Source organism: Cydia splendana, chromosome 16 (genome assembly GCF_910591565.1).
Source record: "Cydia splendana chromosome 16, ilCydSple1.2, whole genome shotgun sequence".
Taxonomy (NCBI): Eukaryota; Metazoa; Arthropoda; class Insecta; order Lepidoptera; family Tortricidae; genus Cydia; species Cydia splendana.
This window is the reverse complement of record NC_085975.1, coordinates 1,528,108-1,551,811: the sequence shown is the minus strand read 5'-3', so window position 1 is coordinate 1,551,811 and position 23,704 is coordinate 1,528,108. Positions and strand designations below refer to the sequence as shown.

Below are 23,704 nucleotides of genomic sequence, written 5' to 3'. Positions count from 1 at the left end.
TTTAATTACACAAACGGGTCTACCGCGATATAATTTCATTGTTTTTACCTTTAATTCCGACGTTTCAGCTGAGTTGCGTTTCAGCTGAAACGTCGGAATTAAAGGTAAAAACAATGAAATTATATCGCGGTAGACCCGTTTGTGTAATTAATTATGTGTACAAAACGCGAGAGTTTAAAGCATTTTTAAATATAATAATATTGCATCATACCCTTTGGGTAAGAAGGTTTAATATGGCGAATACCTTTTGTAAAAAGTAATCTACAATTAATATGATTAAAAACTTGAACTTATATTGAGCATATAGGAATGCAACGAAACCTAAACTAGGAGGAAAATATATGTCACTTAAGGTAATGACAATGACAATCCTATTGCCGATAGCGCGATTTAGAAGTCTCCTCAACAACGCCATCTATATTTTGTCACCTCTTTGACGTAGCACTAAAAACTCTCACCCCGACCCGGTCAAGTGTCTCGAGGCCGTTTCACTTAAACCGTTTACCTCACCAACGTTAATAAGTGCTTTTTTTGTTGCGTCTGCGCCATTTCCTGCGTGAGCTATCGATCAATTTACGCGTCTGCCAGAATAATGACAGTTGTTTTCACGGGCTTTTAGAGTCGGACCATGCTAACTCTGCACACTTTGCAGGGACACCCCAGGTCACATAATGTTTGTGATGTTAAATAAAAAAAATATCCCTCTCTCATAAATATGAACGTCGTTTTATAGAATGTGTAGTGGCGCTTATTCGGTCAAAGTCGGTGCAGTCCTTTTGAAATATGTACAATATGTTTGAAGTCACAACTGAACCAATTTTACTATAAGACCAACTTCGAAATTGCAATCAACATTTGGCTTTTCCGTAATGGGTCACTCACGTCACGTAATTTAAGACAATCTGTTAATCTGTACAGTCGGCGTCAAAGATATGTTTACATTTTTCGCCTTATTACAAAGGAGTAAGGTGCAAAAGTGTAAACATATCTTTGACGTCGACTGTACACACACACAGTCGACTAAACCTAAAACTTTCGTGAATGACCCGTTTAGGTATTTAATTATAATGTCTTAGTTTCACGGGTGTTTTAGGCTTTTTGTCAGAAACATGTTTTTTGAGTAAGTATTTACCTGTTTTTTTTACGACGATTTTTTATGAACGAGTAGAGCAGGTTTTTATGTTTATTTCTATGTCATGTCCCGCACCGCAGCGAGTGGTGAGTCGAATTTTCCATACGGCATTGCCAACAGGAAATTATACTCAATTCCCTAATTTTGGTTTTCAACAATAATAGTTCAATGACCTTTTTCTAACGACTTTTAGTTTAGAAGGAACTTGAAAATAGTTAAATCATGACAATAATTTCCAATTTTAACCAACAGTTTACTTCAAAATTCCGATCGCTCCGAAAATTTACGACAAAGGCCGAGTCTAAATAAATCCTTTCGTAAACGGAATTTGGCTCACGCGCATCTTTTTGTCACATTTATACTTTTGGCAGTTAAATGCACTACATTTAAACATTTTCATTTGAAAATTAACCTTAATTCTATAACTTTAAGGTTAAGAATCGAAGGAGGGAATTATCGAGTTTAAGATTTTTTGGTTTTGGTGTATTCGGTTTCGGGGAAAATGCTTTGATGAAAGGGAGACAGATATTATGTGTTCGAGTCAAATTTTACATTGCACGAATATACTGTTCTTGTATTTAAAAGCACAAGGACTTAAAAGCTGTGATTTTCTATACATTTTAATTTTTTTTGGGTTTCGTTGTCAAAGATATTCGCTTCCGATTGTTATTTAAAGTGCGTAAGAATTTGTGTGACATTTTGCGCGTTTTGTAAATATTTTAAAGAGCGTCGGAATTTATTTATTTTCGTGAGGATATAATTTATGCAACTTAGTTGAGAGTGTAAATTTAAAAGCATATTATGTCTTTTCCTGCCTAATAAGCATTCTTCAAGGAACTTCAGGAAACAGACAAGGAACCCTGTATTGTGGGCTGTTTATCCATTTGGTAGAAAAGAATTAATAATTAATTTGAAACACATTTTATTTGCCATTGAATTTATTAATTCAGTAGTGGAAGGTTTTCTTGCAAAATATATTTATCTGTAGACCACGGTCTACTCCAATATGAATAATAATAAATATTTTAATAAAATATTCTAGCATAAATAGGTACTAGGTAATTTGGTATTTTAAGTAACTATTTACCCTCTTATTCATACAACTTTACGGGCCTGATTTAGTTAAATTATGTTTTATCCCTTTCTTACAAATACATAAGTCAAAATTACAGATAAGAACAAACGATTATTAACTATTTGAGGTTTGTAGCGCGTTTATGAATAAGGGGGTTAGTATTTTCAACATATTTAATTACACAAACGGGTCTACCGCGATATACTTTCATTGTTTTTACCTTTAATTGCGACGTTTCAACTGAGTTGCACCAGCTGTGGTCACGGAAAGACTGATGTCCCAACAAATGTCAACGGAGATATAAATGAAATATATAAATACATATAGATGAAATTATATCGCGGTAGACCCGTTTGTGTAATTAAATATGTGTACAAAACGCGAGAGTTTAAAGTGTTATATTTTCATCATTTTGATTTTATTTATTGAATGATATAGCTAATGTCTAATAAAGCATGAAAATTGTAACCTATTTATTCTTAGGGCAACTATCCCTCGATTCTGTATTAGTTATTTACGATACAAGTGTGAAAAAGAGGAAATTCGCTAAATCGAAGCGAGTTGCGAATTACCTATTCGCACGTGTATCGCACAACGTTTTATAGTGCATATATGGCCCTTTAAATTTTCGACGTAGTTACGTAATGTGCTTATTATAGGACAGGGTGTCGTAATGGAGCACCATATGTACTGTAAATGATTGAATGATCGATCAAATTCGATCTGTATAACATTTTCCTGTAATATTTATTATTTTTTATTGACCGAAGCGTAGCGAAGGTCTACGTTTTGACTCGGGCATTTTGCTTTCGTATGTCTGGCCGGATGTTCTCCTCTACGGGTCACAATTCTCAACCGATTCTCGTGTGATCAGATTCTATGATTAAATATTTTTTTTATGTCAATCCAGTTTTTAGAAATTTTAAAAAATGGCGGCGTCGTGATACCTTGCGCCTAAACAAATAGTCGTATCGATATCATAAGAGTTTTTTTCTTTTTGAGATATGTTTATAGATTAAAAGGCCAAAAGTTCAGAAAATTTGTATCGCTGATTTTGGCGGTATTTAGATATTTAATTTTTACTCGAGAGTGAGTAGCCGAATTTCGTCAGCTTAGCTAAGAACTATCATGGCGCATTTTGCAAACATTCGCTTTTTTTGTTTGCACACAGAAAGTCTGGGTTCGATCTCCAGTAAGATATAACTTTTTGTATTTTTTTTTCACTTAAACTTCGTATTTTTTTAATAAATTAAAATTGTTGTATTGTTGATTGATCAAACCGCTGTGTGGCGCTGTCATCGTGCACGGTCCCAATAAGCTATGCTCGCGAGGTCTACAGCTCACAGAGCCACTAGTTTATTTATTAAAAATTCAGAATATATTTCCAATGCAACATAAGTGTTTATTTGTCTGTCAGTCTTTCATTTGACTTCATTATTTACACAGCTCACACGATCCAGCGCGCTCACTCAAAACAAATAAAATAACGAAAAGCCGTAAAACATCTCGGTTTTAGCGCTGGGGCCACGTGTGAACGATCGTAAATATCAACTGTCTGTGCTTTCGTTTTGTGCAGTTTGACTGGGAAGGTAAAACGGGAAAACTGCAATGTTGTAACCTCTAGCCGCCCAGAGACCTATAAAAAGGCCTCCTGTTCCATTCTAATTTGAACTTTGTGTTGACAAAATAAAATTTCATTTCGCTTGGCAACGTTTGACGTATGTGTGGCTAGAGGATAAACGATACTTTTTATAGTTGTAGTGCTATGACACGGGAAATTAGGAAAACATATTTATAAAACTCTATGTGACCTGTAGACCTTGCGAACATCTATTGCCATTTTGAAATATGTATTAGAAAACCGGCCAAGTGCGAGTCGGATTCGCGCACGAAGGGTTCCGTACTTCCGTACCATTACGCATAAAACGACAAAAAATGACACGTTTGTTGTATGGGAGCCCCTCTTTAATAATTATTTTATTTTGTTTTTATTAGTATTTGTTGTTATAGCGACAACAGAAATACATCATCTGTGAAAATTTCAACTGTCTAGCTATCACGGTTCTCGAGTGACAGACAGACAGACAGACGGACGGACGGACGGACGGACAGACGGACAGCGGAGTTTTAGTAATAGGCCCCCGTTTTTCCCTTTGGGTACGGAACCCTAAAAACTATATAGCTATACTTACAAAAAAAACAGATAGGTACCTGTTTTTTTTGTATAGCTATATAGTTTTTTTACTAAATGTGTCTACCTATCTACCTAAATTTAAAAGAGAGTCGCTTTTCAGTGAAGGAAAACACCGCGAGGGAAGCAAGAAATTTAAAGGTTAGCCATATTAAAATGCATATAAGGTGACGTGTAAAAATCCTCAACTAACTTTGGCCCAACGTTGGGACTATTAGCCCAGTTCCTCTCATACATGAAAGGAGGGCTGTGTCCGTCACTGTCCAGCAGTGGGATCTGTGGGATGTAATAGGCTGAACGATTATTTTATTTGTGTTGTTTATTCAGAGTTCCTATGACCACCTCCGATGTCCAACATCAGATCAGACCAGTACAATAATATTGCATTGTCAGTCAACTTACATAAGTATATGTGAAATTTTAGCTCAATCGAATAAGGGAAAGTGACTCTAATTTAGCTTGCAAGTTTTGACCTAAACATACATATAGTTTGTAAAAGCACTGTCTGCTTTCAATCATTAGACAGAGAGAATCATACTATATTTGTCTTACACTAGTACTAGCACCCAAAAGAAAAGGATGAGTATAGTTTTCCTGGTTCTTACTGACTGACAAATTGGTTTGACCAACTATATGTATATTGCAATTTAAATAAAAGCTTGTAAAATAATTATTATTATTGTTCCTCTACCGTGGTACCCAGAATTAGAGTACACTGACGTTTGCGTGTATTTAATTAGTTCACCTGGTCGCGGTATAAATTCTACATTTTTAATTAAGTATAAATGCATTTCTTTTCACAGTTTTATTATATTCCAACCAACTTTTGCATATTCTTAAAAAACAAAAACTTATTGAGTAGCATTGCAACTTTAAGCGAGATGCATGGGCGAGTGATGTCTAAACGACATCGAATTGATAGAAATACGTATAGGAAAGTTCAAATTGTCCTTTGATTACTTTATCTTATTCTGGATATAATTTTATTTGTATATATTTCTAAACATTTACGACGTTAATTTTTCACTTTACAAGAGTGAGTTCGAAAATAACGTATTATTTAAAAATACACCATTTTTCCAAACTCACTCCTCCAAACAATACGGTAAAAAGCATAACGCTAATGCTCAACAACATTTAGACTTTCCGGTCGGTGCTACATCTATTGTCACTTGACAGTACCTACTACTACTGCTACTTAGCAGTACTGATAATTCCGCTACTCGATGCTAGATGTCGATTATGAAAATAATAGTCTTTTTGGTACCAAAACTGATGTATGGAGTGAGCAATATATGTATTTTTTTCTCTATGGTAAAAAGTGTGTAGAATGTTCATTCCTGGCCGCGAGCGATAATAAAAAAGGACCAAAATGTGTTATTTCCATCAAGCGGACGGGTTGGTGGTCACAAATTATGCTTTTCAATAGAAATCGGAAATAAAATGGCGTGCGACGTTCAGTCCTCGTGCCACGGGGTAGAGAAACATCGAAAATGTTTAGCGTTTGAGGCAAGTGCGTCAAATTGGGGTAATCGCGACTACCTAATCTAACTATCAATAAAGGCTCTTCCACCCTGACCATATTTTATACTGTAAAACCAGCCAACTATGTCCTGGGGTATTCCAGCCAGCCATTTTTAACTAAATCTGTCAATATAATCAAAAATATTTAAAAAGCAAAACATTTTAAATAATGGCTCTGTATTTAGTATTTGAGTTTCATGCCTAACTGCAAAAATAAAAAAGTACAAAACAATATTTTTTTAAACATAGTTTGTTTAAATTAATCTCTAGTTAACAATTTATTGCTCTCATTCAACGGTTCTCTACGATTTTAACCGGGTCGTCAAACAATGCCCGGATGTCGTATGTCCGAATGTTCTCGCATACAGGTCGCATTTAACCAATTTTCTTGAAATTTGGTGAGCAGATTCGATAAATATTTGTCGATACAGTTATATTGTAATTTTAATTATAAACATACTTACATTTTTTATTATCCTCAATTATGTGATGATAATATTTTATTTTCTGATGTTGACATGTAATATTTTAAGAATATAATGAATAAATGAGTATGCGTATGATTATAGAAAATATTTCAAAGAGGCGGAGCCATGGGGGTTCGAGAAGTTTACAGCTAACAGAGCCACTAGTTATCTTATTCTTGAAGTCATCTCCGCTGTTGTCCATACTTTGTGTCGGAAGTAGGCACGCTAGGTAGTGTCAGTTCGCCTGCGTTCCGCGCCGTCCAAGGTTCGAGTTTGCATGATTGCGGTTCCGATATTGGAATGTGGTTACACGAACGCGGGGGAAAATTGGGGAAGAAATGATGTTTTGGTGGTATTTGGTTCTGTTACTGCCGCAAAAAGGTTTTCATTTTCCATTTCAATTAGGTACATGTTTAGAAAAGAATAAAAGTCAACAAATCAATCTTTTTAAATAAATATTTTGATTTGTGTTTTTATATTATGTTAAAAAAAATTTAATGCCTTTTTTCGTTAAAAACATAAAGTTATAAACCCTTTTTTTCACACTATTGTCACCTATTGTGGTCAAGTTATTACTACAACAGTCGACTGCATTACTGCAGGAAATGCCATAATGTCAATTTATCAAGAAAATATGAAATTTGACATTTCCTTCCGTAAAAACGATGTCGGTGCCCGGATTTTTTACATTTGTGTTAGTAATGCAAACGTCAGTAATGTCACGCTGCAATGTTGCCGCAGTAGTGCAGCTGCAGTCGGAATTCGAACGTCACCTTTACGCTCTCAATGGAGGTGCGATAAATACAGTCATCGACCCTTTTACTAATCGAAGTCCTGATCTCAAAGCCGACCAATTTTGTCCACTACGTGAAACTGAGTTTCTCGGAATAGTGACCTGTGTTGTGTAGTGATGTGCCAAGGAAATATCACACTTAATGGGAATATATAATATTATTCCTTGAAACATAAATATTACTTTGCTAATCCACGAAATAATGACGTGCTAGTCAATCACTGCCTTCACCTGTGTATTTCTGCATGCAATTAAAGTTCTCACCCTCCTAAAGGAAAAAATAATAAGGCAATAGTTAAATATAAGTAAAGGAGCCCACTGATTAACAGTCCGCCGGACGGTATCGGCCTGTCAGTTAGAACAAAATTTTGACAGTTCCGAACAACTGACAGGCCGATACCGTCCGGCGGCGGGCTGTTAATCAGTAGGCCCCTAGAAGTCACACCAAAAGTACAATACTTGATACATGTTTGAAGAGTTTGCCATTCTAGGTGAATAAATACGAAAGCAAAATATGTCCCGAAAATTTTTTGTGTGTAATTTCCCGTTTAGTAACAATAATAATGTATATACTTTTTCATACCTCAGTGGAAGAATTAAGGACATATAGTGAAATTGCGCTTATATTGTACAGAATAGGGAACTCGATTCACAAAATAAAAATATATGAAACCGTTACAAAGAAAAAAACGGCCCATGTACGTACATAATCGTTAGGAAAAAAAAGTCCCTCATTGTCACCTTGATGTCATTTATATTTCCGCGAACATCACTACACCTATATTTACACCGCACAGTGGTCCGGCCCTCTTTTGTGCGCAAAAAATTCGCAATCATTTGTCCATCAAGCACAATGGGTTCCGTTACGGTCATAATGCAGGATGCTGAATAATTACATATTTTCGTTTAACGGTATTGCTCGTTTTGTGATATTGTGGTTGTTTACGTCGGTTCGACATTCAAATGGGCTGACGTGTATTGTTGTATTTTATGCATGATCTGAATGGGTTAACCTGAGCCCAGTTTTGCTTTTGTACATAAAATATCGAAACATAATTGTGAAGTAAAAATTATAATTCTGCATGGCACAGACCTCATTATCACAAGAGAGGCTCTAGAGCTCCCAATTCTAAACTTTTCATTTAAAATAAATTTGCCAGTTATTCTTAGTCTCTATACTTTAACTTTCATAAGTCTCTGTCAAATATATAACGCAATACAGTAGGACTTATTTAGCTCGTGTTCGCTTACATTCGCAGATTCATTTGACAAGTGTCAAAAACGAGGAGTGCGGGGCCTTGGAGAGAGTTTACTTTGCGTTCCAAATTTAAACGGTGCACTTCCTTTTGATGTGCGCGTGCGCGTCGCTAGGGTTGCCACTTCGATGCATCTAAAAATAATTAGCCAACATAAAATCATTAATTTCATTTATCTCTTTAATTTCCCCCTTCTCATTATGTGAATTATTATTTTTGTGCCTAAAATTGTATTATTGTGTAATAAAGTTAGCTCGTATAGTAGTCTTAATATAGTTGTAGTTTTCGCTCTAATATATATTTCATGATGTGCATACATGCTTTGGATGGCATTCCCAACCAAAACCTGTACTGAAAATAATTATATCATGTAATAAAGTGATCTGTTTTATGTGCCTAATAAAAAAAAATCAGTCTTCCTAATACCTAAACAGTAATGTCGTTCGTTCGATCATAAATCAATTTCTGTTACCATTTTGCGTGGCCTAGCATTTGTTGAAAATTGTACAGTCACAACACGGGATTGTTATGCCATTTAGGTTTCTTGCTAAATTGGAAATGCTATAGCGTAAGTATTGAACAACCAATTTAGCTAGGACCCTAAATGACGCAACAATCGCGGAGCGTGATGATTTTAAAAACCTAATGTGCATTTAACTCTAGGAAAGAAAACAATACGTCCGGCGATTAGGGCGAAATAAAATGATTCAGGTTACATTTAGATGATGACTGCGGCAGCATTACTGTCGCAGCGTTGACACCAGTAATTTTACCGTCATTTTCCTTGACATAATTAGGGACGTTCACTGCCGCAGCAACAAACCAAAGCAAACAAGCAGTTCCAACAGTATAGTCATCATATTATTCTATTATGAATGTCGCTTGTACGCGAATTTGTTGTTATTTCCTAAACTGTAACGCATTAAACTGGATTTAAATTCTAATTGTGGTAAGGTAAGGTATTATCCATATTTTTATTGTGCAATAGAGTTTGAAATCAATAATTCAGTAAAATTACACATAATTTCATTTGTCTAAAAACTCTAAAAAACCGAGACCACGGGGACAACGCCGTTCTCGAAACGTCGGAGGTAAATCTTAAAACTTAAATACGCGATTAAGTCCCGTTGTGCAGTTTGATAACTCTAAATAATTATAATAATTTTCCAGTCGGCAACCCTAGCACCGGGAAACGGCTTGTGTTATGAAAACCTTGGAAACTCGGCGTTAAACGGTTTTATTGTGTCGCATATAGCCGGCCTCGGTAAGTTCGCTGCTCCAGCCAATAACCTCGCAAGGCTTCGGTATTTCAAATACCCCATCATCATCATCATCAATAAGATGATGGTTTAAACAGCGTCCATAAGAGTGCCGCACTTCCGCAAATGACTATTAAGACCAATCCGAGAGCGGCAGCCGCGACCGCATAGCTGGCAGGAGATTGCCGTGCTCGGTGACGAAGGTGTGCAACTTCCCCTTCACCCTCAAGGTGTAGTCAAATACCCATACCACCCAAAAACCCATGGATAGTCGCGTCAAATAGAGGTGTACCTACCGGATTAACGCGCATGTATCATCCCATCTCCATCTGTCTTCAACGAGTACTGAGATACTTCGGTCACATAGCTCGCAAAGACCCTGACAACTTGGAGAGACTTGAGCTGATGGAAAAGGTGGACGGCAGACGGCCTAGATCAGCGGGCGGCAACAAGCGGCCCGCGAGCCCCCCTGGCTATTTTGTATGTAATATTGTCAAACAACAATGTCTGATAAAGTCACACACATTAACAAAGTGCGGCCCGCGTCAACTTCCTTAGTTACTATGTGGCCCTAAAAGGTTGTCGACCGCTGGCCTAGAGGACCAAGTCCGAGATGGTGTGACCAAATATCCGCCCAGATGGGCATCACACTAAGCAACGCTTTCCACAAAGCAACCGACAGGGAGAAGTGACGAGCTGCCATAGGAAAAATTTGCAAGCGGAGTCAGGATCCTCAGCAGTAAGGGACCGACTTAGAAGAAGAGTCATCCCTGGAGTTTCAAGTTCTGTAACCTTTTGTGTAAGAAAAGTACCTAAAGTTAAAATTGGTCTTGAGAAGTTTTAAGGAATTCTACAACATTTTTTTAAACAAGTATTTTAAACTACGTCCAATAGCAAACAGCACCCAAGATTGTAAGTGGTGACGGTTGCTAACGGACGCTTGTAACCTTGGAAACATCGCCGTTAATTGCTTTTATTCTGATGCATATAGCCGGCCTCGGCAAGTTCGCTGCTCCAGCCAATAACCTCGCAAGGCTTCGGTGTTTCAATAAAAGGCTCTTAAACCGTCGGCAACACGCATGTGACGCCTCTAAGGGCCACAAGCATCTTTAGAGAGTCTTGTAGTAGGGTTGTCCAAAAAAAAATATAAATATTCCTTTTCCACAAGGTTCTTTTTATCCAATATACCTACATAGAAATTATCCATACGAAAATTTAAAGGGAGCTATAAAATATTCTTACCCTTACCCTTTAAAAAATAAAGGAAGCCTTGTGAAAAGAGTTTTTCTGTGGGTTCTAGGGCTGCTATGCATGAAAGGACAGTTACTACACTTGTCGCTGTCATACTGTCATGATTATGTTTTAGTCAAGACAATGCCTTAGGTCAGCGGTCGGCAACCTTTTAGCAGGCAAGGGCCACATAGTAGTTAACGAAGTTGACGCGGGCCGCACTTTGGTAATATTTGTGACTTTAGCAGACATTGTCGTTTGTCAATATTACATACAAAATAGCCAGGGAGGCTCGCGGGCCGCAAGCGAGAGGTTCGCGGGCCGCATGCGGCCCGCTTGTTGCCGACCGCTGCCTTAGGTCTTAAGAGGGAATACTTTTTCATTCATTTTTTAAAAGCGAAACCTTTAAACTTAGAATATACTTTGCTGAAGCGATCGACATCAAAATCAAAGTAATATGTTAAAATTTAGTCAGTGGAAAACGTTTTCTCCCGAAATGGAAATTGTATGAAAAAAGTACCTTTTGTTAGTAGCTATACTTCCCTCTTAAACCCTCCCTTTCTCCTTCCCTCTTCCCTGGTAAATGTCCGCTGGATGCGGGTGGTGAAAGACCGGTCATTGTGGCACTCTTTGGGGGAGGCTATGTTCAGCAGTGGACGTCCTCTGGCTCATATGATGATGATGATGATGATACTTCACTCTTAAGACAATGATGCGTAGGTATTGTAAGTAGTAGTGAGTTCCTTGACAACGGTGACAATGTCACCACTGTCGCCAGTGTGTTCCTGGCGCTGCCGCCAACTTCGCCACAAAAAAGGGGCTTCAGTGTTTACGCTGAGGTTACAATGCTGGCAATATAACTATTGGAAACAGTATCATAACTTCTCGAAACGTTTACTTTTTCAAAGCAGTGACAAGGCCGGAATAACTCTTGAAAGATAAAAAATATATAAAGCCTTTGCACATTAATTAATGTCATTAACGGGTCTAACGCGATTAAATTTCATTTTTTTACCTTTTCTCCGATGTTTCAGCCAGGTTGCACTATCTGTGACCCGTTAGTGACATTTATTATGTGTACAAAACGCGAGAGTTTAAAGTGTTACTTTGCACATTACTTCCGTTGTTGAAGGTTTATTGTAACAGACACTAGAGAAAAAAATGCAGCGTAACAATGTAGAGAAAGTAAAGAAATGCTCACTTAAAATTAAAACATTGCTGAAATACATTTAATTATTTAGTAAATTAATTAGTGAATTTACCTTTTGTTTGAGTTTCTGTTACAAATCCTCTTAATTAGTAATTTTTTAAATATTTTAGTTACTCACCAGAATATTTTAGTAACGACTTCTGTTTGTATTTAGTTAAATTATCAATTGTATAAAAACCTTCCAGTCAATTTAATTAATATACTTGAAGAAACTACTGTATCTGTTTATTTAACAACCATATTTCTTTATCATTAAATGTAACCTTCGTACTCCAAGAAAATACATTACTTTTTTTTTACTTAATTAACCCATTATGGCCTAAGTTTTTTTAGGTTTCAATAGTTTTTGAAGTCATTTTAGGTAATTTAAAGCTTTATAATTTTTTCAATTTTCCATTCAAAATATGGTACCATACATGGTACCGCTAGTCTATAATGGGTTAATTCTAAATCAATGTACTTCAGCGAATAGTCTTAACTGCGGTAAGGTCAGGGCCACACCTGGCGCGTCCGTGCGAGATTTGTATGAGGATGTCATTTGCATGTATAATGAGTGCGGTAAAAGTGCACATGGGTTCATGCCTTTTATAATAAGGGAAGGTCGAGCGTGACCCGCATATTTGTATGGAATTAACGTAAGGGGTGAGCATATGTGTAGAATTTTCTGTGCCAATTTTCACGAAGGTGGAGGACCCGCGCGAAACCGCCTTTTCATACAAACGTAGACCTCATTTTCCTCTCTGGATATTAATATTATTGATAATATTTTGACACAATTGGTTGTATATCAACCACAGCTATGCCCCTAATTTTTTTTAATTTTTAATTATTATAAGAGTAAAGTATTTAAATATTTGTAAGAAATCAGGTTGTCGCTACAAATTTATACAATAATCAAAAAATCGAAAAATTCAAGCAATGGTTAATCGAACGAGCGAGCGAAGCGAAGCGAAGTTCTTACATTCGACTTGGATCACGCGGCTGGCTAGCGGCACGTCCCGGCATTTCGATGTTTTTAAGCTGAACTGTCAGAATATAGTTTGATACTCAAGAATTTGTTCTAATTTAAATGAAATTGGGTAAACGTGTAGTTGAGGGCATTGTATTTTAGTCATTAAATTTTGAGCAGGCTCGAACAAGAGATTATTGAGCTAGAAGAGCTTAAAATGCTAAAAAGCCAATTGGGAGGGATCTAGCTATTCTGGTCATTTTTATTGAAAGAAAGTATGGTCGAGTTTGGTATCAAATGAAAGTGCTCGGTTTGTTACACATTTATAATATTGTCTTTTTAATTTTAGATTTTTTTCAAAAATGATGACTATTTTGGAATCCAAGATGGCGGCCATGCACTATGTCATAAAAGTCGTCATGGATGTCGTTTTACAGGCTTTAGGGGGCGCAGATTTCGAAAATGATGACCATTTTGGATTCCAAAATGGCGACCATGCGCTATGTCATAAAAGTCGTCATGGATGTCGTTTTTATTTTATTTCCATAAAATGTAATTATTTTATAATATTAATGAATTACTGTTATTTATTTATTTCCAACTCGTTTGTTTTTTTGCCACTGTTCATTATTTAAATGTTGTGTACTATCCGTTTCCGTGATTCACTCGTCCATGGCCCCGACGGAAGACCAGCGTTGGCCCATCAAGGCTAACACCATGCTGAGTCGGGACCATTTCGTGGCTATTTACTTGTTCTGTTATGTAATGATATGTGTTGTAATGTTAAGTGTAAATTTTAATTTTCGTTCTTCTTTTTTTCTCGTTTGTCTGTTACCAATTTTTTATGCCACGAATAAACTATTTCTATTTCTATTTCTATTTCTATTTCTATTTCTATTTCTATTTATAGGTTTTGGGGGGCGCAGATTTCGAAAATGATGACCATTTTGGATTCCAAAATGGCGACCATGCACTATGTCATAAAAGTCGTCATGGATGTCGTTTTTATAGGTTTTGAGGGCGCAGATTTCGAAAACGATGACCATTTTGGAATCCAAGATGGCGGCCATGCACTATGTCATAAAAATCGTCATGGATGTCGTTTTATAGGTTTTAGGGGGTCCTGATTTCGAAATGATGACCATTTTGGAATCCAAAATGGCGGCCATGCACTATGTCATAAAAATCGTCATGGATGTCGTTTTATAGGTTTTAGGGGGTCCTGATTTCGAAAATGATGACCATTTTGGAATCCAAAATGGCAGCCATGCACTATGTCATAAAAGTCGTCATGGGTGTCGTTTTTACGTAATTACGAAATGCCCATCTCGGACTAAGTAGCACTGCATACAATTGATCTTTTTGGCGAACCGCGAGTTCACAGTTCGGGGCGAACTACTAGTTATACAAATTAGGTAAATATGTAAAAATATTTTCCATTATGTCAATATCTAGAGAGGAAAATGGGGACTACGTTTGTATGGTAAAGCGGCCGTCCCCTTTCCTGTTAAGAGGGGACTGACGCAATACTGTAGTTTTTAAATTGCCTTTTTACATGTTTTAATTAAGGGCAAATGATATGAAAAAATATTTTCCATTATGTCAATATCTAGAGAGGAAAATGGGGACTACGTTTGTATGGTGAAGCGGCCTTAATTAAGCGGTGGTAGCCGAGTGGATATGACGTCCGACTTTCAATCCGGAGGTCGCGGGTTCAAATCCTGGCTCGTACCAATGAGTTTTTCGGAACTTATGTACGAAATATCATTTGATATTTACCACTAGATTTCGGTGAAGGAAAACATCGTGAGGAAACCTGCATACATCTGCGAAGAAATTCAAAGGTGTATGTGAAGTCCCCAATCCGCATTGAGCTAGCGTGGGGACTATAGCCCAAGCCCTCTCGCGCATGAGAGGAGGCCTGTGCCCAGCAGTGGGACGTATATAGGCTGAAATGAATGATGAATGAATGATATGAAAAAAAAAATCACACGGAAGCTATATTTGCAGGGGCACCTTTGACCAAAACCTTAAAAGGATAAAGACGGCGCAAAAAAAAAAAAGGAAAAAAATGTTTAATTTTCATTTATTTTCAGTTTTATATCGGGTACCCTGTATAGCCTAGCAGTATAATTTTAGTATAAAATAGCTAATGACATATACAAGGGATCAGACGAGCACAATTTTAAACAGAAGTAATACTTTCAGAGTACTTGAGATAAAAGGTTTACCAACCCCGCGCGACGGACATATCTTCCGTCGCAAGTTTCGCGCGGCGCGCCATATTTTTTCTTTCTGACTAATTTTCTGGCTTTACGTAAACATCAAACATCAAACATCAACATTTATTAAGCAAATAGGCCACAAGGGCACTTTTACACGTCATCATTGAATTTACATAATTACAAGCAAAAATAATAACATCAACAATTTTATAAAATAAAACTAACAATTCAATCTAACGTATTACAATTACTAAGAGATGTATATGGTCTCTTAATGTCTAATTACATAAAAAATACAGATACAAAACACAAAAAAAAAATCTATAATATTTAGAGGTGTAAATGTCTCTAGGTGTCAGAACTATAAGATTATATAGTTTATCAAGTTATCCTTAGAGATGTATAGGGTCTCCAAGAGTCAATATCCTGTATAATTAATACATTCATTAAGAGAAAAGAAACATACGAGAGCAGAATGAGGCGTCTCACTGTAATTAATTAATAAAAATAAAGTTACTAAGTATAATAGCTTGTGTTAGCTTAAACAGACCAGTCTCCACAAACAGCACCCGTTCACGAGTATGACACGTATCTCAGCCATCGCGTAATTGTCATTTTCTTGAATTTTTAAAATGAGATTTACGTAATTGTCAAAATTGGAGACAGATTGAGCTGCATTCACCATTAGAATAAGGGAACACCCAAATATTCCGAAATATGTTTTTCCGACTTTCATAACCTCGATTTTCATAATCACGATTTTTTATACGTCCGAAATATCGAAATCACGACTTTGAAAACCACGAAAGAAGAAAATCACGACTGTGCTATTTCCGAATACTTAAAATCCGATTGTCATATGAAAGAAAGCTTCAAGTTCCGATTTTTAAAAAATCCTTTTTTTTTCCGAATTTGTCTATTCCGAAAAATCATTGACCGATCGGAAATAAAATAATTCGGAATTCAGAAATTCGATCTTTTGTAAACTCGGAATAATGAAATTCGTGATTTTCAAAAGGGAAGTAATTAAATGGTCAGCCGTTTTTAAAATTGATCTGCAAAAAAAAATGCATTTAAATCATTTGGTCATGCTAGAACTGCTACCTTTACAGAAACCAACTGCTACTAGAAAAGTGGGTTAGGTTAGGTTAGAACTGCGACCTTCACAGAAGCCAACTGCTACTAGAAAAGTAGGTTAGGTTAGAACTGCGACCTTTACAGAAACCAACTGCTACTAGCGAAGTGGGTTAAGTTAGGTTAGAACTGCGACCTTCACAGAAGCCAACTGCTACTAGAAAAGTAGGTTAGGTTAGGTGAGAACTGCGACCTTTACAGAAACCAACTGCTACTAGAAAAGTGGGTTAGGTTAGAACTGCGACCTACTCAGAAACCAACTGCTACTAGAAAAGTCGGTTAGGTTAGAACTGCGACCTTCACAGAAACCATCTGCTACTAGAAAAGTGGCTTAGGTTAGGTTAGAACTGCGACCATTACAGAAACCAACTGCTACTAGAAAAGTAGGTGTAGGTTAGGTTAGAACTGCGACCCTCCCTCCCCTAGAAACTTACTGCTTACAGAAAAGTAGGTATTGGTTAGGTTAGAACTGCGACCCCTACAGGAAATAACTGTTTTTAAAAAAGTAGGTTTAGGTTACGTTAGAACTGCTACCCCCCGTAGTAACGTAGGTACCTTTATTTATTAACAACAAATTCGGAATATCGATATTAGGAATTTAAAAAATAGGAATCACGTCAAATCGGAGTTCACAATTTCGGAATTATGACAATTCGGAATTCGTGATATCAAAAATCGTAAATGTTAAATTCGGTGTTTCTCCCTATCGGAATTGTTATATTCGGAATTATGTTGTTCGGAATTTAAAAATCGTCGGGTTTCCTATTCGGAAATATAAAACTTCGTGATTTTCATCGTTGGGTAATTACGACAATCAGAATTTTGATGGATCGAGCATTTAAAATCGGAATAATAAAATTCGATATTTTAAAATTCGGCATAATATATTTCGGAATTATGTAGTGTAAGTACCTACCCTTAGAATAGGTATGGGCTCATTTCTGGAACGATATTAGAATAATATTATTAGTCCACGAACTGTCAAATCGTATGGGTTGTCATGACAACACACTAATATTAGACTAATATCGTTCGAGAAACGGGCCCTATATCTATCACAAAATATTATTCAATACTGTTCGAAATCGCCCAAAGCGTTATGAAGCTATAAATATCCAAATGCAAATCCGAATCTACCAAATAATAAATAACTCGTGGATCCTGGCTGCGCAAGCATAAATCACCGAGCATATTCGTAACTTGGAGCATAAACAACCAGATTTATAATAACGTAAACTCAACAGATTCAATGTGTATTTTAGAATTAATTTTAGAATGAAATAAATGAGTGAATGTTACTATTGAGTAAACTTGAGTGAAATACGAGTATCTCCACCGCCGATTCGGTTCTGGGCGATTTCTAGTGTAGGTAAATTATTCGATTGGTACTAGAAAAGTTCCAGTGATTAGCATATATTTTAAAAATACATTCACTCATTGATGCCGAATATACAGTCTTGAAATAAATATAAAATGCACTTTATCTGCAATTGCAACTGCACTAGCGTGGTTCACCGACCTACACCTATTGCGGCAGATTAAGTGAAATTATCAAATGAGCGCAATAAGTGACGCCTGCGCAGCGCCACAGCGCGCATAACAGACTATTCACTTTAATCAATTTAATAATTATAAATATTATAGGCCCCGTGCATGAACTATAGGAGGCAGCATAGGAGCCGTCAGATTTTTGGCGCGAGGCGTAAATGAGTCGTGTATGCTTCCGATGTAGCCCACAAGATGGCAGAATCTACTATGCACAGGGAAACGTACCAATGAGAAGGGTAGATGGTAGCACTTGCTTTGGCAATGTACATGTGCACATATTTTTCCGATTTAGGCCACAAGATGGCAGGCCCTCCAACGCGCACGGTCCCTATAAGATAGTTTTACAAAGATTGACATAGTATGTAGGTACCACAGTAAGCTCAATAAGGCTTGTGTTGTTGGTACTAGACGACAAAACATATAACATGTATAGGTAAATACATAATATATGTACAGTCAGGAAACCTATTAAGATTAGCATATAAATGCTAATAATCTGTTCTGACTGTACATAGAAAATGTGCATAACTCAGGGAAAAATATTCGTGATAAACATAAAATAAATACCCTTACTAGGATTCGAACCCGGGACTTTTTTTCGTAGGCAAAGGGGTAAGCATTTGACCACAATCTCAACTAATGATAAGTGCCGATGTGCTCTAGAGTGGAACATTCTTACCTAAAAGTTGTCTATTCAATCTCGATTTAAAAAGTTGTGAAAAGATTTGCCATAAAGTGACGTCCACTCCTTAGCTGTTCGCATCACAAAGCTGAAAGAAAACCGTTTAGTGCAAATATGAATTCGCTGTAAATAAAAGCGCTGTGCTACTACGCAGTACACAAGTCGGGTAAGCAATCAGGCTCAATTGTACAAAAACAAGGCATTGAGTTCAAATTATTTAGTTAATGTGACGTTTATTTATAACTAGCTGAAGCCTGTGACTTTTCTTTCCTTATTTTTAGGGTTCCGTACCCAAAGGGTAAAAACAGGACCAATAGGGTAGGGAAAGATTTGCTGGCTATGGATGAGGTCTTGGTGGCTCAGATGGCAGAGCGCTGGAGTATCGATCCAGAGGCCGTGAGTTCAAGTCTCACCCAAGACAGTAATTTTTCCACTTTTAAATTTATTCTAAGCTTAAATCCAATATTGTTCTGATGTCAGGTGTAGGTACGTTCGAAAGTTCGAATTGGACCGTGCGTGACGTGCATCAATGCCGCAGTAACGCGGCAACCGCAATGCTGCAGTCACAATTCAAATGTAACCATCCATCCATTCCAAGAATTGATTAATATCTACTCATTTATTTCATTCTAAAATACACATTGAATCTGTTGAGTTTACGTTATTATAAATCTGGTTGTTTATGCTGTAAGTTACGAATATGCTCGGTGATTTATGCGCGCGCAGCCAGGATCCAGGAGTTATTTATTATTTGGTAGATTCGGATTTGCATTTGGATATTTATAGCTTCATAACGCTTTGGGTGATTGCGGGTGGAACGGTATTGAATAATATTGAGTGATAGTAAAATAAGATGGGACCTACTAAAAGCGCGTCTGAAGGATGACTCACGCTAAACCGGACCGTGACTGGGCCGGGGCGACCGACATGATGTCATTTTCTATGACGGCTGATCGATGATCAAATGATCACGTGGTGCTTTTCATAGAAAACTAAGCGCCGAAAGCTCCGGCCCAGCCCGGCCCGGTTTAGCGTGAGTCATCTTTTAAATGGGAATGCGTAAAACCATAAAAAAATGTTGTGGGGACCAGGGGGATAATTCAAACATGCATCTTGATATTATAATGATGATTTTTATCATTAGCGAGGCGTAACGGATAACAAAAAGACATCAATTTGATATCGAAATGGAAGTTTGAATTAGCGTAAAATAGTAGCGGGATCTACCTACTATGTGTGTAATATGTCAATGTTTCTGATAGAATCAATAGTGCCTATGATTCTGAGTAGGATTATCCTGTATCTGGGAATTCTAAGAACACATGAACTATTAAAAAAATACGAAAACTCCCTACACTACTACACTAGATAGGTACCTACCCTTTTATTTTGTACTTAAGTCAACATTCAAATTGTAACTTTTTGTTTACATTTTCAAAGAAGGTAGGTAGGTACTTAATACATGTCTCTGACCTTACTTTACGCATACGGTAGTGAGGCACTTACCGATAAGTAGGCATATATTACTTCGTATTTGCATACAACATGCGTCGGTATGTCGCGCAAATGCTCTTCCGGATTTTTTTGTTGTTGTACTGCTTGCCAAGAAGCTTTATATACTGTAGAATACAAATACAAGATTACACATTATCGCAAACCTTAACAGACGACCTTTAGGTACAAAATTAATACTTACATAATATGACTTATGTACGTATATCAGACAGATTGTTGGGTTACTTGGGTTAGTTCCCGATTCGCCGGATTTTTGTTTAGTCGGATTCTTTTATACTCGAATTGTGACGTCCTAAAGTAAATCCGGCGAAACAGGAATACGGCGAAACAAGCATCCGGCGAATCGGGAACTAACCGATTGTTGATTTAGTTTCATTGTAATTTTCTAGCCTAACGTAGCTTTGAGTCAAAATTTTCTTAGGAAAAGAAAGTAGGATTAAGTAGGGTTGAGTCTGTACCAAACCATTAACAACACGGTGATGCTCGAGTAATTATGTGATCAGGTTCGAAAATTATGGATTATGCCCCTATAACCCCCATGGTACGAGGATTCATAGAGAGATTTACAGCTCACAAGCATAAGCAATATAAATTGTTCACTTCTCGAGTTGTCCAACATTACCTACGCAAGGCACCCGCATGGCATTGAGCATCGGCGCTTCCCATAACAAGAGTAATTCATTCTTGAACTTGGAAACTACATAATGGAGACAACATATATAATTTACATAAATAATAATTTTATTTAAAGGGGAAAAATCGCTGGTTGAGTAAGTACAGTCACCTGCAATACTTTGTTATTCTTTGAAGGCCGCAAAAATATGTGACACGCTCTTATGGTATGACAAATAAGATTGTGTCAGATATTATTGCGGCCTTCTTTGTGTAACATATTATTGCAGGTGACTGTACATAATAAATCTTGTTCGTCCGTCGCTTTTTAAATCTTGCATGCATACATTTTAATATGTCAGTGCTATGTTAGGTTTAATGGAAACCTATAAGACTTCACAGTTCATGAAATGGGCACCAGGGGGCCCATTTCTCGAACGATATTAGTCTAATATTATTTGTGTGTTGTCATGGCAACCCATACGATGTGACAGTTCGTGGACTAAAAATATTAGTCTAATATCGTTCGAGAAATGGGCCCCTGTTCGTAGACTAATAATATGACCCTAATATCGCTCAAGAAATAGGTCCCAGATGTCAACTGCAGAATACCTATCACTTAGTACTTATATTTAGTAACATGAGACACTATTTGTCTAAAACCTAACATTTTCTCACCGCTATCACCCACGCCCACACCCTTGTCGCAGTAACTAAGTACACGCACAGCCATATGAATCTACCGACTGAGTTACAGCGACAAGGTTGTGATATTGCGAACGCGCCTATTTCCTTTCCTTTTATAGGTGTTTCCTTTCAAACATCCGTGGGCTTCTAAGGCGTTAGTGTGTTTTGGACTTTTTTTGCTGGCTTCGTTTTGCTTTTACTTAATTTTTCTATTAAATATAGGTATTTTCAGGATGAATATTCTGTAACACCAAGTTGATATCCTCAATAACGGCATGATTAGAACTTTAAGATACCTACGTCAAAAATTTGCTAAGGATAATTATGATGGTCCTTCTTGTCTACATGACAACTACCAATCCCGCGGTGTTAAAAAGTATCATGTACATAGATAAAGCCATCCATAATACGTCTATGAACGTTTTTGGGCATTTCTATTTAATGTTGTATTTTTGCCCCCAACTTGCATTTTAGATTCTGGAATTTTTATATTATTTCCACTCAGAATCACGAGCTCTTTCGATCCTAATACGAGAAAAAAAGTGTTCCCAAAATTTCATAACTTTTTTTGTCCGTTTTGTTACGATCGTAGTAAGGTTGTAAGTATTGAAAACCGTAACCAAACGGTCGAAAAATTTTGGGAAAAAATTTTTCTCAGTAAAAATGGAAAAAGCTTGTGATTCTGAGTGGAAATAATATAAAAAATTCACAGATTTCGTGCCTCACACGACCATCGAGCACATTGGAAATGAATCTGCGGAATTCGAAAAAATATTGTCGCTGAGCGACGAGAAAGTCTGGATAAGGAAAAAGTTACAAAATAAAACTACAACGTTGAATGATAATTATTTTATTCTTAGACTAACACAAGTATCCTGGACATAACGCATGTGAACAAACAAATTGCAAAATTTCCACACGCGTATCCAAGTTTGAATAATTGTCGCCGTGGCGCATAAGTATAGGTACATCTCCCTCTCCCTCTCCCTCTCCCTCTCCCTCTCCCTCTCCCTCTCCCTCTCCCTCTCCCTCTCCCTCTCCCTCTCCCTCTCCCTCTCCCTCTCCCTCTCCCTCTCCCTCTCCCTCTCCCTCTCCCTCTCCCTCTCCCTCTCCCTCTCCCTCTCCCTCTCCCTCTCCCTCTCCCTCTCCCTCTCCCTCTCCCTCTCCCTCTCCCTCTCCCTCTCCCTCTCCCTCTCCCTCTCCCTCTCCCTCTCCCTCTCCCTCTCCCTCTCCCTCTCCCTCTCCCTCTCCCTCTCCCTCTCCCTCTCCCTCTCCCTCTCCCTCTCCCTCTCCCTCTCCCTCTCCCTCTCCCTCTCCCTCTCCCTCTCCCTCTCCCTCTCCCTCTCCCTCTCCCTCTCCCTCTCCCTCTCCCTCTCCCTCTCCCTCTCCCTCTCCCTCTCCCTCTCCCTCTCCCTCTCCCTCTCCCTCTCCCTCTCCCTCTCCCTCTCCCTCTCCCTCTCCCTCTCCCTCTCCCTCTCCCTCTCCCTCTCCCTCTCCCTCTCCCTCTCCCTCTCCCTCTCCCTCTCCCTCTCCCTCTCCCTCTCCCTCTCCCTCTCCCTCTCCCTCTCCCTCTCCCTCTCCCTCTCCCTCTCCCTCTCCCTCTCCCTCTCCCTCTCCCTCTCCCTCTCCCTCTCCCTCTCCCTCTCCCTCTCCCTCTCCCTCTCCCTCTCCCTCTCCCTCTCCCTCTCCCTCTCCCTCTCCCTCTCCCTCTCCCTCTCCCTCTCCCTCTCCCTCTCCCTCTCCCTCTCCCTCTCCCTCTCCCTCTCCCTCTCCCTCTCCCTCTCCCTCTCCCTCTCCCTCTCCCTCTCCCTCTCCCTCTCCCTCTCCCTCTCCCTCTCCCTCTCCCTCTCCCTCTCCCTCTCCCTCTCCCTCTCCCTCTCCCTCTCCCTCTCCCTCTCCCTCTCCCTCTCCCTCTCCCTCTCCCTCTCCCTCTCCCTCTCCCTCTCCCTCTCCCTCTCCCTCTCCCTCTCCCTCTCCCTCTCCCTCTCCCTCTCCCTCTCCCTCTCCCTCTCCCTCTCCCTCTCCCTCTCCCTCTCCCTCTCCCTCTCCCTCTCCCTCTCCCTCTCCCTCTCCCTCTCCCTCTCCCTCTCCGATTAGATTGTCGAATAGTGCGTTATCTACGCCCGTCTCAAACAGGATAGATAGAGTTAGACCAAGAAAAATCTGCAGCGATTTTGAAAGCCCACTCAGTGCAAGTGTTATTCTGCCGTCATAA

The 23,704-nt window shown here is 38.3% G+C and overlaps 1 long non-coding RNA gene across 1 annotated transcript in view; it reads right to left on the bottom strand.

The window, feature by feature from the left end:
- Positions 1 to 16,116: 16,116 nt before the first annotated feature.
- LOC134798134 (uncharacterized) overlaps positions 16,117 to 23,704 on the bottom strand; it is a 172,773-nt gene continuing 165,185 nt past the window's right edge. The window contains exon 2 of the long non-coding RNA XR_010145158.1: positions 16,117 to 16,181. This is a non-coding gene — a long non-coding RNA (uncharacterized LOC134798134). The remainder of the gene's footprint in view (positions 16,182 to 23,704) is intronic.